At 42.8% G+C, this 17959-nt stretch overlaps 1 pseudogene; it reads left to right on the top strand.

Annotated features, from left to right (window-relative positions):
• The first annotated feature begins 7248 nt into the window (after nucleotides 1–7248).
• LOC139005326 (TBC1 domain family member 7-like) lies at nucleotides 7249–8109 on the top strand (annotated as a pseudogene).
• The last annotated feature ends 9850 nt before the right edge of the window (nucleotides 8110–17959 follow it).

The raw sequence follows: 17959 nt of genomic DNA, 5'->3' as shown, positions 1-17959 counted from the left end.
CAGCAGATACTGCAGGCGGGCCTGATGGCAGCTGGGTGGCATGGCTTCCTGGCCCTACGGGGCACATTAAGATTCAACCATGAGATTCCAGCAAAGGTAGTCAGTCACCATTCTTGTTGTGTTTATGCAAACATCAGGACAGTAGATAAATTAATCTTGATTTGGCTTTTTGATAGCCATGGAGGAATTTTAAGAAGAAAAATCCTATTTCAATAAAAGTTGTTAAAGCTAAAATGATTTCTTCCCCTTCCACCAGACCATTTGTTAAAATATGCCCAGTACGGGCCTCTAGCAACAGTGGAATAAAAGTGCAGTCCGTCTCATGATTGAGCCGGAAGTTCCAAGACAAAGGGGGGAATGAAAGGGCGAAGGCTACGCCCTCCACCTTCCCCCAGGGTAAGGGCTACGTCCTCCATCTTACCTTGGCCACGTGTTGGGCAAGGAGCTTCTTCACGGAAGTCTAAGACTCTGCTAGCCACACCCAGGAACGGGACATCGACTTGTGCCTGGCCAATCGGCAAAGCACAGTCCTTTCTCCTCCCTTACTCCAACCCCCCCCTATATAACCGGTCTCTGGGAGGGGTTCGGTCTCTCTTGGCCACTTGGCTAGCCGATGTGTCGGTGAGTCTGGTGGATGGAGAGCTCAAGTTAGCTTGAAATACAGATTCTTATGCTTTTGCATCGGATTGAATGGCTCCCTGATGTGGTTTCTTGGGAATCTTGAAATCTGGGCATAACACTCCTCAAACTATTCCCAAAAAATCCAAGAGGAAGGAACACTTCCAGGCTCTTTTTATGAGGCCAGCATTATCCTAATTCCAAAACCAGATAAAGATACTACAAAGAAAGAATTACAGGCCAATATCCCTGATGAACATAGATCCTAAAATCCTCAACAAAATATTGGCTAATCAGATCCAGCAATATATTAAAAAGATCATACACCATGACCAAGCGGGATTTATTCCAGGGATGTAAGGATGGTACAATGTTCACAAATCAACAAACGTGATACATCACATAAACAAATTGAAAGCCAAAAATCACATGATCATATCAATAGACACAGAAAAAGCATTCAACAAAATCCCACACCCACTTTTGAAAGTAGATAAATAACAAAAATAATATAATATTTGGTTGTTTTATCTATTTTTTCTTTTCTTTTTCTTTTATTTTTTAAATGTATTTTATTGATTTTTTACAGAAAGGGAGAGGTATAGAGAGTTAGAAACATCAATGAGAGAGAAACATCGATTCAGCTGCCTCCTGCACACCTCCTACTGGGGATGTGCCCACAACCAAGGTACATGCCCTTGACCAGAACCAAACCTGGGACCCTTCAGTCCGCAGGCCAACACTCCATCCACTGAGCCAAACCGTCCAGGGCTATTTTTCCTTTTATTAAAGACAGGTTATTAAATGGATAAAACATGCTTTAATTTCCATATCTATAGCTTCTTGTAAATTAGTTTACATAACAGAAAAAGAATTCACCGTCAGATAATGTGCCCAGATTTTTGGTCGTCACTCTAGATGCAGAAAAGAGGAAATGGCTAATTTTGTCTGGGGGAGTCTTTCACAAAGGATGTGACTTTTGAGCTAACTCCCAAGGCATGAGTTAGCCAATCAGGCAAGGAGAGTATAGAGAAAGCACAGGGGTGTGAAAGAAAATTCCACGCTGATCACAGGGCTTATGGAATAGCGGAAGAAGATACTAGTAATCATGTGCCATGATTATCTCACTTTTACCATACTCCCCTCTCCCTGGAATCCCTCTCCCACCTCCCACTTCTACTCCCACCACCTACCTGAAAGTTTAAGCTTATATTTTACCACCCTGTAAATCTTCTCTTGTTGTAACATACCCCGTGAATCACAGAAGGACGCCTCAAGAAGTCAAATTAAAGAGTCACATTTATTGCAATCCGGGACTATGAGGGGTCATTCCCAAATCTCATAGTAACAAGGTGGTCCCAGCTCCAAAGTTATATAGGCAAAAATCACAAGGTATTGATTACATCCCAGGGTTTGGAATGAGGAACCTGATTTGCAAAAAAGCAGTTTACAGAAGCAGAATTAAGCATGTTAATTATAGTTTTGGGTCTGGGGTCACTGAATTGACAGAAACACCTTATCTAGAGCCCTCCGGTCTTGAGACCACTGGGTTGCCAGGAACTCATTATCTAGAGCCATCGAGGTAATTTAGAGTAATTGCGCTGTCCTGGTCTTGGTATCTGTGGCCACTAAAACAATTTAGGATAATTGTGCTGTCCTGTTTCCCAGGTACAGAAGAATGTGCTTTCTAAAACCAGTAAGATAACAATCAATGGGATAGTCCAGCCGTGGGCAAATTATGGCCCGCGGGCCGGATCCGGACCATATCCTTTTATGTAATGATGTTTACTTTGAATTTATATTAGTTCACACAAACACTCCATCCATGCTTTTGTTCCAGCCCTCCGGTCCAGTTTAAGAACCCATTGTGGCCCTCGAGTCAAAAAGTTTGCCCACAAGTCAAAAAGTTTGCCCACGCCTGGATAGTCATTGAATCGAATGGGATGATGTATACAAATCAGAAAATCAAAGTAACCTGTCCATTGTTAAACAAAGCAAATAGGTACCATACTTCACTCTGATTCCTCAAACTTGGGTAAAATCCCATAACCCTTTGAACTTATCTCCATCAGAGCACTTATCTCATAGTATTGTAATTGCCTGTCCATTTGTCTGTCTTCTCCACTAGAGTAAAAGGTCCTCAAACAACAGGTTCTGTGTTCAGTATCTATCATAGAGTACATACTCAATGAAGGTTTGTTAAGTGAACGGCTGAAGGGCCCTGAATATCTCTTTTCTTAGTTAGCAGTTTCTACATATCCTTCAGGTCTTAGCCTAAACCAGGGCCTCTGATGTTAGGATTTTTAGACCCAAATAGAGCAAATTTATATAGTTAAGATAATTATGTGGTGTTTAAGGCCCTTTAAATAGGGGCTCCTTTTGCTTAAACTACATCTTGTTCCAGGTATCCTGATGGCTGCTCTAAACTGTAATTATATTGTCTTTAGTCTGAACTCTTAGGCCTTCCTGCCTATAGCCTTAATGGTTATAGATGCTAATGCTGGCCAAATCCAAAGTAATAAACTTCTTAAGTGGGATGTTAATTAAACCTTAATCTGAGTATATAAGTTCTTTACAGAAAATCATTCAGACCCTACATTATTGCCCACTGGAATTCCAGATTGCCCTGAAAGATTTATCACTCACTCCTTGCTTTCCTCCCATTCTCTTCCTGCCTGGGTCTTCCATAATTATTTTCCATTCTTACCTAGTAGCCAGACTACAGTCTCCAGGAACTCTAGAGCACAGATACCTTCAACTTTTCTCTCCTTTAGCCATCTGTTACCATTTGGCTTTAGAAATGTTAGTGCCATATTGTTGTGATACAGATTTCCAAAATGTCCAATTTCACTGATGTTACAGGTGGACTTCTTAGTGCTAAGAGCACCAGGTAAAAAGTCTTTCTTCTGTTGGGACAGCTTTTGGATCTTTCTCTTGGATTCCTTTTCTTCATGTTGGGATTGACTATCCCTCTTAAAATTTGTCTCCAATGTGGGTGTCATGGAAAATGCCCTGGGCCTGGATTGGAGCAGGATGTAGTCTAGGCTGAAGGTGCCAGGGTGATGATGCCTAGATCTTCTATATAGAGTATTCAATAGAGATCTGGGTCAAGGCCCCAGCTATAGTGGTCCTTGGCATAGAGCAGGGGTCCTCAAACTACGGCCCGCGGGCCACATGCAAATACAAATATTGTATTTGTTCCCGTTTTGTTTTTTTACTTCAAAATAAGATATGTGCAGTGTGCATAGGAATTTGTTCATAGTTTTTTTTAAAACTATAGTCCGGCCCTCCAATGGTCTGAGGGACAGTGAACTGGCCCCCTGTTTAAAAAGTTTGAGGACCCCTGGCATAGAGTATCCTCAGCATGCTTCTCCCATAGAGATCTGGCAGGGTTATAGCCACATTAAGCAGTTGGTCAGAATTTAATGATTTGAAGATTGTGCTTCTGGCTTCATACTATCTTATCTAATAAAGAGGGAATGTGCAAATTGACCCTCACGCCACAATGGTCAAGATGGCTGCGCCCACAGCAGAGGCAGGGATTCTGTAACACAAGATGGCTACGCCCACAACAGAGGCCGAGTTCCCATAAGGAGTCTTAACGAGCAATCAGCAGGGACCTGAGGCTGCATGGTGCTGGGCCCAGGCAGGGGACCTCAGGCCATGCCCCCCTCCTGGCAGGGCTTGACGGGGAACTCAGACCATGCCACCCGTCTGGCAGGGCTTGACAGGGAACCTCAGGCTGCACCCCCAGCTCCAACGCCAGGCCATGGGACCTGAGGCCATGCCCTCCGTCCAGCGGGGCTTGACAGGGGACCTCAGGCTGTGCCCCCTGCCCAGTGGGGCTTGATGGGGGACCTCAGGCTGCACCCCTGCCCTGGCACCAGGCCAGAGGACCTGAGGCCACGCCCCCCGCCCGGCAGGACTTGACAGTGACCTCAAGGCATGCCCCCTGCCCCAGCCCAGGTCAGGGGACCTCAGGCCACGCACCCTGCCCCGGGTGGGGGAACCTGAGGCTGGGCCCCCCGCATGGCAGGGCTTGACAGGGGTGGGGCCAGCCAGGTCTGGATCTAGCCCAATGGGGGTGGGGCTGGCCAGGTCTGGGTCTCACACAATTTCGAGGCGCACATGGGTGGGCAGGGACTTGACTCTGGTTCCCATGGTGCGCCTCAGATTCTGACAGGAGGAAGATTTTCACATACATTTTACTAATTTTCTTTCATCTCTGACACTTCTATTATAGAGAAAGGGCAAATAGCAATATTAAAATATTTTCTCTAATTAATTCCCTTTTAATGTGCACAAATTTCATGCCCCAGGTCACTAGTCTTGAATAAAGACCAAGCTACCAGCCCTAGCCGGGTTGGCTCAGTGGATAGAGTGTTGGCCTGTGAACTAAAGGGTCCTGGGTTCAATTCTAGTCAAGGGCACATGCCTAGATTGCACGCTCCATCCCCAGTAGGGGGCATGCAGGAGGCAGCTGATTAATTATTCTCTCTCATCATTGATGTTTCTATCTCTCTCTCCCACTCCCTCTCCCTTCCTCTCTGAAATCTATAAAGATATATTTTTTAAAAAGACCAATCATCCATAAAATTCCATAGAGAAAGAATTAACCTCTAACAAAGAAGCATTGTACTACTGAATGCAAACCATTATATATTGTTTGTAATGTATATTTGAAAACTTTGCTTAAGCCTCTATTGTACTAGTAAACTTTTCCTTGAACTAAAACAACAACAATTTCTGCACACACACCAGAAAGAAGTACAAAGATCTAGGGGAAATTTTTGAGAATCAAAAAGTATAGACCTAGATGTGATCTTAGAAATTATCTATTTCACTTCTCTCATTTAAGATAGGAGAACTGAGAACCAGGGAAGTGAAGTGCTATTCCTCAAAAGCAAGACTAGGATATTAATCATAGTGATACTTCTAGCACTGAGCAAAGTGTCAAGTACATAGTGGGTGCTCGATAGATGCTTTCAAATTACTAAATTAATTCCTCATTATACATAGTACAGTGCTTTGCATGCAGTAAGAACACCAATAAATTTGTATATTGATATTATTCAACCAAGTGTGACCATACTCAGAGAGAGTTATGGCTGGAAACAGACCATAGATGTGCCTCTGAAAATGCCTGCAGTCATCTAGTCTCAAAATTGAATGCAGTTTGATAATGGAGCCCACTATGCCTACATCCTGATCTTAGCCCACTGTTTTATTCTAGAGCAGGGGTGGGCAAACTTTTTGACTCGAGGGCCACAATGGGTTCTTAAACTGGACCGGAGGGCTGGAACAAAAGCATGGATGGAGTGTTTGTGTGAACTAATATAAATTCAAAGTAAACATCATTACATAAAAGGGTACGGTCTTTTTTTTTTTAGTTTTATTCATTTCAAACGGGCCGGATCCGGCCCGCGGGCTGTAGTTTGCCCACGGCTGTTCTAGAGAGAAATGATTATTGGATTTAAATGTGCATGGGGCACCCTAACTGGTTTGGCTCAGTGGATAGAGCATCGGCCTGCGGACTCAAGGGTCCCAGGTTTGATTCCGGTCAAGGGCATGTACTTTGGTTGCGGGCACATACCCAGTAGAGAGTGTACAGGAGGCAGCTGATCGATGTTTCTAGCTCTCTATCTCTCTCCCTTCCTCTCTGTAAAAATATCAATAAAATATATTTTAAAAATGTGCATGGGGCAACTTTCAATTACTTTAGAACTACAAAGAAGCAATGATGTAAATGTTCTACAAGTCATCATGTTTGACCAATGCTTTTCTCCCTTGGAAATAGCTGATTTATCTTCCTAAGGATAGCTTGCTTAGGTAGATATTAAAATCTGCTAACCTTTCTTGTGAACCAGATAGTGGTAGGAGGCCAGTAGAAGGATAAAGAATTTTTCAGAGCCAACAAGTGAACACATAGAGCTCTAACCATGGAGACAAAGTTAAAAGAAACAGTGATCTTTCCCAATGGGATATGTAATATAAGAATGCTTCAGAAATGAAAAGGATCCTTCATGTTAAATGCTTGATCTGAGATCTAGTTGATAGGAAGAGAACTCCAACTAGCTCAACAGTGGGAAATTTATTATCTTCACCAGCATCTAAAGCTAATTATAGCCAGGGTCAAATGGGCTGAAATATCTATTAGGAATCAATGTTACTCCTTTGTCTCTCAGGACCCATCCTGTCTGTCATTTCCATCCCTGCATCTGCTTCATTCTCTTGCTCTTCCTAACTTATTCCCTTAGTATTCCAGTTTCAAATTCTCCAGAGAGAGAATATGAGTGAACCAGCTAAGAACTGGTGCTAGTGAGAGAATGGATTCACTTAGAAGAGGATATGTGGGAAGGCAATGATGGCCATTTCTTTATTATAAAAACAACACATATTTGGTTTTAAAAATTAAAACAGGCAGAGATCGGCGGCAGCGGGGGTGGGGTGGCAGGGAGGCTGTTTCTTCGGTGGGCGGCGCCGGGCGCTAGTGCCGCCCAGGTCTCCAGGCCGGCCAGCCCCCACGTCGCCCGCCTGCCCGCCCGCCCGTCAGCGCCAGTGGCTTGGTTTCCGCGGCCTCCCCCAGACCACTTTGTTTCAACCAGGGTTGCCACTACTGGAGAGTGAAACATGACTGAGGATTCTCAGAGAAACTTTCGGTCAGTATATTATGAGAAAGTGGGTTTTCGTGGAGTTGAAGAAAAGAAATAATAAGAAATTCTCCTAAAAGTTGACCGTTTGGATATTGAGAAACTTTGTACTTTTAGTCAAAGGTTTCCTCTCCCGTCTATGTCCCGTGCATTGGTATGGAAGGTGCATCTAGGGATCCTGCCTCCACACGGTGAGTCCACGCCCCGGGGATGATGTATCACAAGGGGCAGTACTTGGATGTCGTCCTTCATGCCCTGAAAGTCGTTTGCTTTGTCAGCGATGCCACAGCTCAGGGTGAAGTCTATCTCCGCATGTATCTGCTGGAGTCTGGAAAGTTGCCTCAAAGTCCCTCCTCCCCGCTGAGGCCAGAAGATGAAGTGTTTCTTGCCATTGCTAAGGCCATGGAAGAGATGGTGGAAGATAGTGTCGACTGTTACTGGATCACCCGATGCTTTGGGAACCAGTTAAACAACAAGTACCGTCCTTACCCCAGCTGCCAAAGGCTTTTGTGAACAGTACTTGAATCTGGAGGATAGCAGGCTGCCGAGTCACCTGAAGATGTGTTCTGCAGTGTCCAGACTGCCTTACGATCTGTGGTTCAAGAGATGCTTCTCAGGGTGCTTGCCCGAATCCAGTTTTCAGAGGGTTTGGGATAAAGTTGTAAGCGGATCCTGTAAGATACTAGTGTTTACTTTTAAACTAAAAGTAATGGCACTGAACAATTCAGAGAAGATAACAACGTTTCTGGAAAATATTCCCCAGGACAGCTCAGATGAAATTGTGAGCAAGGCCATCGACTTGTGGCACAAACACTGTGGGACCCCAGTACATTCAACCTGAGCACCGCAGACAGTCTGCTGGGCCCGCACTAACTGTTCTTTGTGGGACTGATGTAAGCCGATTGAAACAGGATTCTTGCTTTGGTGCTCAAAGTGTAAAATAAATAAATAATTAAAATTAAAACAACATAATTTTGGGTGTAGAAGGTGTGATTCTCAATGCATAAACTTGGCTATATAAGAATTACAGCTTTGTTTTCCAGAATAATTTATTTTCTGCCTTCATGACCCACGCCCCTCATCTGTTGGGTTTATAAGGAGAAGTCACCACAGTCCTTCCTGATGTTTATGCCCTTTCCTGGGGTTACTTCCCACCTTTGATCCCTTTATAGTGCCAATGGACACATAAAAACCAAAGAGATAATGAATGTTGGCACTTTAGCATATTTTTCTATGCATATATATGTATGGCATAGTTCCTATGGTCATTTCTGTGTGTGGCTACTTTCAGCATAATCTTTAATCTTTAACAACAAAATATTAGAGCATAAAGTAACCAGTATTCTGCAAATCTTTCCGTTATTAATATACTAGAGGCCCGGTGCACAAAAATTTGTGCACTCGGGGGGGGGGTGCCTCAGCCTAGCCTGTGCCCTCTCACAGTCTGGGACGCTTCAGGGGATGTCCACCTGCTGGCTTAGGCCCGCTCCCCGGGGCATCGGGCCTAAGCTGGCAGTCAAACATCCCTCTGGCAGCCTGGGATGGCCACTTGCCAGCGGGGAGCAGGCCTAAGCTGCTGTCGGACATCCTTAGCACTGCTGAGGAGGCAGAAGAGGCTTCCACCACCACCGCTGTGCTGGCAGCCATCAGCCTGGTTTGTGGCTGAGCAGAGCTCCCCCTGTGGGAGCGCACTGACCACCAGGGGGCAGCTCCTGCATTGAGCGTCTGCCCCCTGGTGGTCAGTGTGTGTCATAGTGACCAGTCATTCCCAGTCTTTCTGCTGTTAGGGTCAATTTGCATATTACCCTTTTATTATATAGGATAGAGGCCTGGTGCATGGGTGGGGGCTGGCTGGTTTGCCCTTAAGGGTGTCCCAGATCAGGGTGGGGGTCCTGCTGGGGTGCCTGGCCAGCCTGGGTGAGGGATTGAGGGCTGTTTTTAGGCTGGCCACACCCCCTTCAGGGTGGGGGTTCCCACTGGGGTGCCTGGCCAGCCTGGATGAGGGGCTGAGGGCCGTTTTCAGGCTGGCCACACCCCCTTCAGGGTAGGGGTCCCCACTGGGGTGCCTGGCCAGCCTGGGTGAGGGGCTGATGGCTGTTTGCAGGCTGGCCACAGCCCCTTTGGGGGGGGGGGGGTCCCCCTGGGGTGCCTGGCCAGCCTGGGTGAGGGGTTGATGGCCGTTTTCAGGCTGACCATGCCCCCGGCGACCCAAGCTCTCAGAATCTCTTGTTTTGGGGGGATTTATTTATCTTCTATAATTGAAACTTTGTAGCCTTGAGCAGAGCCCAGTGCCAGCCAGGGCAGGTGAGAAGCTTGGCTTCCTCCATTGGCAGGGGCAACCCAAGCCTCCTGCTCGCTCCAGCTCTGTGGCCGCCGCCATCTTTGTGACGGAGTGATGGTTAATTTGCATATTACTCTTTTATTAGATAAGATTATGTAAAAGAGCTAATATTCTGCGCCCCCCCCCCCCATTTCATAAAGATATAATTCACATAGAACACTGTATAAGTTTAGGTTTTACAGCATATTGATTTGATTTACTGATAGCATGCAGTGATTACCACAATAAATTTAGGTAACGTCCATCACCTCATATAGATACAAAAATATATGCATATATTTTTTTCTGTGTGATGAGCATTGTTAGGATCTACTCTTTTAACAACTTCTTATACATCATACAACAGTGTTAGCTATAGTCACTGTGCTGTACATTACATTCCTAGTACATATTTATTTTATAACTGCAAGTTTGTGCCTTTTAACCACTTTCTTCTATTCCCCCTCTCCAGCACCATAATATTGTTTTTTAAAGCTGAATAATAAAACAATAACGATAAATAAAATTTATTGTGTACTTATCATGTGCCAGACACTATTTTAAGGACTCTATTATAAGTTAATTTATTTAAGCCTTACTATAACTTTATGATTGATACAGGTGCTCTTATTTTTTCCATTTTATAATAAGGAAATCAGAATTGAGAGGTTAAATAACTCACTAAAGATTATATAGAGAGTTGGAATAGTGTAGATGTTCCATCATCTATTTACCCAGTTCCCTATTAATGCACATTTACATTGATTCACATTTTCTCAGATATAAACAATATTACAATGAAATTATAGAGGATATTGGTTGTTGTGACATCATCTATTTTTATCCTTTCTCACTATTAATACCTCATTTTTCACTTGGAAATTTCATCCTTTAGTTTTGCAGCTTGGATGAAATTGACCTCATCCCCAGGCCCTCCCTGGCTTAAACCATGTAATCAGGGCTACTTTCCTCATCCCCTTGCTATAAACACTTAGAAACACAGGATAAAAATTTACATTCCCACCAATAATGTGTGAAAATATCAATTTCATTACTCTCCTCCAACATTAGTGTTATCTCTTCATTGCTACCATTGATGCCTTGGATTTTTAAAAGAGGTATCCTATATAATAAAAGTCTAATATGCAAATCGACCAAACAGCGGAATGACCAGTCGCTATGACATGCACTGACCAACAGGGGGCAGACACTCAATGCAGGAGCTGCTGCCTGGTGGTCAGTGCACTCCCACAGGGGGAGCGCCGCTCAGCCAGAAGCCAGGCTCATGGCTGGCGAGCACAGCAGCAGTGGTGGAAGCCTCTCCCACCTCCACTGTCAAACATCTCCCAAGGACTCCCAGACTTTGAGAGGGCACAGGTGGGGCTGAGGGACCTCCCCCCCCCCCCACCCCGAATGCACAAATTTTGTGCACTGGGCCTCTAGTAACTAATAAAATTGATAAATATGCTCTTGCAAAACAGAAACAGAGCATATAACTTTATATCATTATAGGAAAAGAAAAGGACCAAAGAAAACTGGTTCATTCTGGCAAAATAAGGGGGAAAGGAAAAGGAAGCAACAAGAACATGTACTTAACAGAAAATACAAAGATTAGGAAAATAGGATAAGCCCAATATATCTAAATATCACACGAATGTAAATAGGTTAAATCCTCCCATTAAGAGACAAAGACTTAGATTGAGCAAAGAATAGTCTAAATGTTGTTGTTGTTTTTTGTTTTTTGGTAATAGATGCATAATTCTGTCAATTTATTTAAAAATTTTAAACTATACATTTAAATGGTACTTTTAAAAAATTATTTATTGTTGAAAGTATTACATATGTCCTCTTTCCCCCCATTGTCCTCACCCAGCCGGCCCTCACCCCCCAGTCAGGCTTTCACCCCTCCCCCATTGTCTGTGTCTATTGGTTATGTTTATATGCATACAAGTTCTTTGGTTGATCTCTTACCCACCCCCCCTTCCATCCTCCCACCCTGCCCACCTTCCCTTGACTTCCCTCTGAGATTTGCCAGTCTGTTTGATGATTCTGTGTCTCTGGAATTATTTTTGTTCATCAGTTTATGTTGTTCATTATATTCCACAAATGAGTGAGATCGTGTAATACTTATCTTTCTCCAACGGGCTTATTTCGCTTAGCATAATGGTCTCCAGGTCCAACCATGCTGTCGCAAATAGTAAGACTTCTTTCTTTTTTATAGCAGCATGGTATTCCATTGTGTAGATCAGGGGTCCTCAAACTTTTTAAACAGGGGGCCAGTTCACTGTCCCTCAGACCATTGGAGGGCTGGACTATAGTTTAAAAAAAAACTATGAACAAATTCCTATGCACACTGCACATATCTTATTTTGAAGTAAAAAAACAAAATGGGAACAAATACAATATTTGTATTTGCATGTGGCCCACGGGCAGTAGTTTGAGGACCCCTGGTGTAGATGTACCACAGAGTTCTAATCCATTCATCTGCTGATGGGCACTTAGGCTGTTTCCAGATCTTAGCTATTATAAATTGTGCTGCTATGAACATAGGGGTGCATATATTCTTTCTCATGAGTGTTTCAGGTTTCTTGGGATGTATTCCTAGAAGTGGGATCACTGGGTCAAATGGGAGTCTCATTTTTAATTTTTTGAGGAAACTCCATACTCTTTTCCATGGTGGCTGCACCAGTCTGCATTCCCACCAGCAGTGTACGAGGGTTCCTTCCTCTCCACATCCTCACCAGCAATTGTTTTTTGTTGATTTGTTGATGATAGCCATTCTGACACTTGTGAGATGGTACCTCATTGTTGATTTGCTTTGCATCTCTCAGATGATTAGTGACTTCGAACATTTTTTTTTTCACATGCCTGTAGGCCTTCTGTACGTCCACTTTAGAGAAGTGTCTATTTAGGTCTTTTGCCCATTTTTAAATTGGATTTTTTATCTTCCTTTTGTTAAGTTGTATTAGTTGCCTATAAATTTGGGAGATTAACCCTTTAGCAGATGTATCATTGGCAAATATGTTCTCCCATGCGATGGGCTCTCTTGTTATTTTGGAAAGTTTGAGGTGGATGGGTGTTAGTTCTTCTTTGAATGTTTGGTAAAATTCACCTGTATCCACCAGTCCAGGACTTTTGTTTGCTGCAAGTTTTTAAATTACTGCTTCAATTCCATCAGTTGTTATTGGCCTACTCAGGTTTTCTGATTCTCCCTGATTGAGTTTTGTAAGATTGCATGTCTCTAGGAATTTGTCCATTTCACCCAGGTTGTCCAGTTTGTTGGCATAGAGTTGTTCATAGTATTTGCTTACAACCCTTTGTATTTCTGTGGTGTCTGTTATATCACCTCTTTCATTTCTGATTTTATTTATTTGGGTCCTCTCTCTTTGTTTCTTGATGAGTCTGGCTAGGGTTCATCAATCTTGTTTATCTTTTCTAAGTACCAGCTCTTGGAATTATTGATGTTTCCTTGTTAATTTTTTGTCTGGAAGATCTACCCAGTGATGTCAGTGGGGTGCTAAAGTACCCCACTATGACTGTATTGCTGTCAATCTCTCCCTTAAAATCCATCAAGAGTTTTTTAATGTATTTGGGTGCTCCTATAATGAATGCATATATGTTTACAAAGGTTATATTTTCTTGTTGAATTATTCCCTTAGTAATATGAAGTGGCCTTCTTTGTCTCTTGTTATGGCATTTGTTTTGAACTCTATTTTTTGTCTGATATGAGTATTGCTACTCCAACTTTTTTTCCCCTTTCCATTTGCATGGAATATATTTTTCCACCCCTTTACCCTCAGTCTGTGTGTATCTTTTGTTCTGAGGTGGGTCTCTTGTACACAGCATATATATGGGTCATGTTTTCTTATCCATTCAGTCACCCTATCTCTTTTACTGGAGAATTTAATCCATTTATATTTAAGGTTATTATTGATAGGTATTTATTTATTGCCATTTTTTAATTTTTTTGATACCTATGATCCTCTCTCTCTCCTTTTCTTCTTCTTTAACATTTCTTGCATTGCTGGTTTGGTGGTAATGTATTCCTTTAACCTTTTCTTATCTGAAAAGCTTTTTATCTCCCTTTTATTTTAAATGATAGCCTCACTGGATATAGTAGTCTTGGATTTAGGCCCTTACTTTTATTACTTCCAGTACTTCATGCCACTCCTTTCTAGCCTGAAGTGTTTCTCTTGAGAAGTCAGTTGACATTCTGACGGGAACTCCTTTGTATGTAATTTTCTCTCTCTCTCTCACTGCCTTTAAGATTCTTTCTTTGTCTTTAACAGTTGTCATTTTTATTATGAGTCTAGGTGTGGGTCTCTTGGGGTTCATCTTGATTGTGACCCTCTGTGCCTCCTGAACTTGTGTGACATTTTCCTTTACCAGGTTGGGGAAGTTTTCTGTCATTATTTCTTTAACCGGGTTCTCTGTTCCTTGCTCATCTTCTTCTCTTTCTTGTATTCCTGTGAAGTAGATGTTGTTAAATTTCATATTGTCCCAGAGCTCCCTTAAGCTATCTTCCTGCTTTTAATTATTTTTTCTATTTGCTGCTCTAATAGAGTATTCATTTCTACCTTGTCTTCCAAATCACTGATTCGGTCCTTTGCTTCATCCAATATACTTTTAATCTATTCCAATATGTTCTTCATGTCAGTTATAGCATTCTTCATTTCTGTCTGGTTCTTGTTAATGGTCTCTATTACCCTTTTACGCTGTTGTAATTTACACTAAGTTCCTTAAGCATCTTTATAACCATTGTTTTGAACTTTTATGTCTGATAGGTTGCTTGCCTCCATCTCATTTAGTTCTTTTTTCTGGAGATTCCTTCTTCTCTCTCATTTGGGGGTTGTTTCTTTGTCTCCCATTTTAGCTATGTCTTTGTATTTGCTTTTATGTATTAGATAGAACTGCTATGCCTCCCAGTCTTTGTGGGATAGCCTTATGTAGAAAGTGTTTTGAGGGATCCAATGGTGTAGTGTTCACTGAGCTGGATGCTCTAGGAATGCACCTGATGTGCATTGTTTGTGCTCTCCTATTGTAATTAGAACTTGATTGTTGATATCCCATGCATGGGAGGAATCTCCCCTCTGATGTGCTTCCAGTGAGGTTCAACCTCAATGTTGTGCCAGTTGTCCAGTGGTTGGGAACTCCTTAGCCCAGAGGCTGAGTCTGCCTTGAGTTTCACACCTTGATTGACCCTGTTCTGAGCTGTACTTCCTTCCCCCACGGAACTTGTCCTGCAGGTGTCAGCTTCAGGTGCTTGGAATCCCACTGGCTTTTGACTCACTGAGCAGTCCTGGATGGTGTCTGTGGCGGGGACCCAAACTGATGTTTCTCACCAAAGTATTCTTGTGAAAGCAGTTTCTGCATGTTTTTCCAGTGTGACTTGTGGCATAATCTGCATGAAGACCCTTTATACCCAATATTTATAGTGTTAAATAAAGAAGAAAGTTCTGTGTATTTTCAGCATAATTTTCCAGTTCCTGGATATTATATGCTTTGTCATCCAAATTTTTTTCTCCTCCATCAGTGATTTTCATAAGCCATCTTTTAGTCAGATTATCTTTTGACAGCTGCTTCCTATCCGCTTCTTCTCAGTCCCCAGCGTGGGAGGCTTGGCTTTCCATCCTCCTTGGGGCTCACTGAAGTCAATCTGGGGCCCAGAAACAAGGCCAGCTTCTGATGGTGTGCAGGCCTTCCATAGTTCAATGGCCACAGGCTGACGAGGTGTACTATTATAATATATATTGTCTACATTTTTTCCCAAAACAGCAATGACATAGGTTCAGTTGTTTTCTCAGAGACCAAGTCCTTAACCTGCCTGAGCCAAGTCCCACATTGAAGGGTCTCAAGCTCTGGTATTCTGCCAGAGCAGAAGGGAGCATAAATAGCCTTCACAATATCTTTTCTGCAGCAGCTCCAGGTATTGTGAAGAGAGTGCCAGAGGTACTGGGTGTGCTGGTAACTATGCTCTGCCATACCCTATGGGCTACAGGGGCTACTGTGCTTACCCATAGGCTCTGGGGCAATGGCTTCCACACAGGGTGTGGACCCCAAATTGCTTTTGAAAGTGGATGAATGGCCTGGTTGGTATTGCTCAGTTGTTGACCATGGACTCATGAACCAAGAGGTCACTGGTTGGTTTCCTGGTCAGGGCACATGCCAGAGTTGTAGGCTTAATGCCCAGTAGGGGGTGTGCAGGAGGCAGCCTATTGATGTTTCTCTCTCATCTGTATTTCTATCTCCCTCTCCCTCTTCCTTACTCTCTCTCACAAATCAATAAAAATATATTTTTTAAAGAAAGTGGGTGAATAGCAATATACACATCCATCAGGTATGAATATGCATGAAAGACCCTAGAAAATTCCCAACTGACCAAAACATTCTTCCTACCTTGTGATAGGCCTGAAGGAGGCCTGAGAGTTGAATGGTGCCTGATCTATTCCTTTAATAGAGACTTGTATCATTTACCAAATCAGATACCGTTCACAAAATGACCCATTACCCCACCTTACGACAAAATCATCTCTTTGGTAATGTACTTGTTTAGTGACACTAGTGAAGGGTTAAAGGGTCACACATCTTTTCCATTAGCTTTAATATTTCATCCGTCTCAGGATAGCTTGTGCCAAAGACATGATCAAGCAAACTTGCAAAACAGTTTAAAAATAATAATAGCGCCGAAACCGGTTTGGCTCAGTGGATAGAGCGTTGGCCTGCGGACTGAAGGGTCCCGGGTTCGATTCCGGTCAAGGGCATGTACCTGGGTTGCGGGCACATCCTCAGTGGGAGATGTGCAGGAGGCAGCTGGTCGATGTTTCTCTCTCATCGATGTTTCTAACTTTCTATCTCTCTCCCTTCCTCTCTGTAAAAAATCAATAAAATATATTAAAAAATAATAATAATAATAATAGCATTTACTGAGCACTATTAATTGCTTGATATAGATAATATATTTATCAATAATATCAATATCCATCAATAATAGAATTGATTAAGTACTTAAGGCACTGTGTAAAGATCTTTATGTGCATTATTTCATTTAATCTTCACAACACTTCTATGAGGTAGGAATGATTATTATCCCAGTTTTGCAGTGAAGAAACTGAGGGTCAGTGAGATTAAGGAAATTTCCCGAAGGAACCTAGCCAGTAAGTGCTGGAACTAAGTATTAGAACCAAGGCCTGCCTATTCAAACGACTATCTAGCTCCATAGCCAGCATGTGTTTCTGACAGTTATGCTGTACAAACCAGTTTGTTGTAGATGGAAAAGTCTTTCCTAAAATCATGCCAATAAGGCTAGAGTATTGCAGCAATTGAGACTTCACAATATAATCACATAGTGTGGCATAAAAGACTGTGATCTAGCCCTTTATCTACCACCCTCAACACTTACCTTTGATTTTGTGCCTAGCAGAACCACACTGCTTTTAGTGCCCTTAAACCTCATGCTGTTCATGGATTCCTGACTTGAAGCCTACTATTCTCTTTGCCTCAAATGTCATTCTACCTCCATTAACTGGGAAATTCCTTTAAAATCCAGCTGAACACATCACCTCTCCCAGTAAACCTTCCTTAACTTTCTCCTGATCATGTCAACCATTTTGCCCTCTGTATCAACCTTTGTACTTTATATAAATATGTATTGTTGACTCATTCATTCAACACTAAATACTATTTTTTCCAGGTACTAGGCTTAGTATGAAGAGACAGAGAGTCAAAGAACACTATTACAGAATGAGGACTGCATACTAAAGCATGGAACTACTAAAGTAGTTCCCACCACCTGGGGAAGGGAGGAATAAGGGTATGCTAGCAAAGTGTGAAAGAGCATTCTGATTCAGCCCAAACTTAGGAATCAAAGTTGATCTGTTTGTGGTAAACAAAAGCTGGTGATCCGGCTGAGTATTTATTTGAATCAACGTTTATGCTGTGGAACAGGATGGTACCTGTTCAGTATCTTGGATAGATTTTGAGTCCTTATAGGGAGAGGAGTTAGGACCAACTATGAGTTGTTTGAAAAGGAGACTTTGAGATACTCCGGGCACAAGTTGCACTGGCTGTGGACTCAGGGAAGGCCGTTCTCCTCACTTCCACATAGAACCCAACACTGTGGCAGCACCTTGAGTGGCAGCTTTTAGCGCATTGGCTGGTAGCCCCCTGGGATAGGAATACTGGCATTTTCACAGTGGGCCCTATCAGCAGTAGCAGTGGTGGGGGGTGGAGGGAGGATAGCACCCTTAAATGACTTCATGAACAGAGACCAGAGAAAGGGAACCAGAGCAAGAAGGGAAGAAAAGGGTTGATACTGCATGAAGGCCTATGGCTGACAGACGGGTTCATGAGCCTATTGAGATACACTTGGGCC

The sequence above is a fragment of the Myotis yumanensis genome, unplaced genomic scaffold (genome assembly GCF_028538775.1).
Source record: "Myotis yumanensis isolate MYYU_CA2020_CCGP unplaced genomic scaffold, mMyoYum1.0.hap1 SCAF_1, whole genome shotgun sequence".
In the NCBI taxonomy this organism is placed as follows: Eukaryota; Metazoa; Chordata; class Mammalia; order Chiroptera; family Vespertilionidae; genus Myotis; species Myotis yumanensis.
The sequence above is the reverse complement of the archived record's forward strand: the minus strand, read 5'-3'. Positions and strand labels throughout refer to the sequence as shown.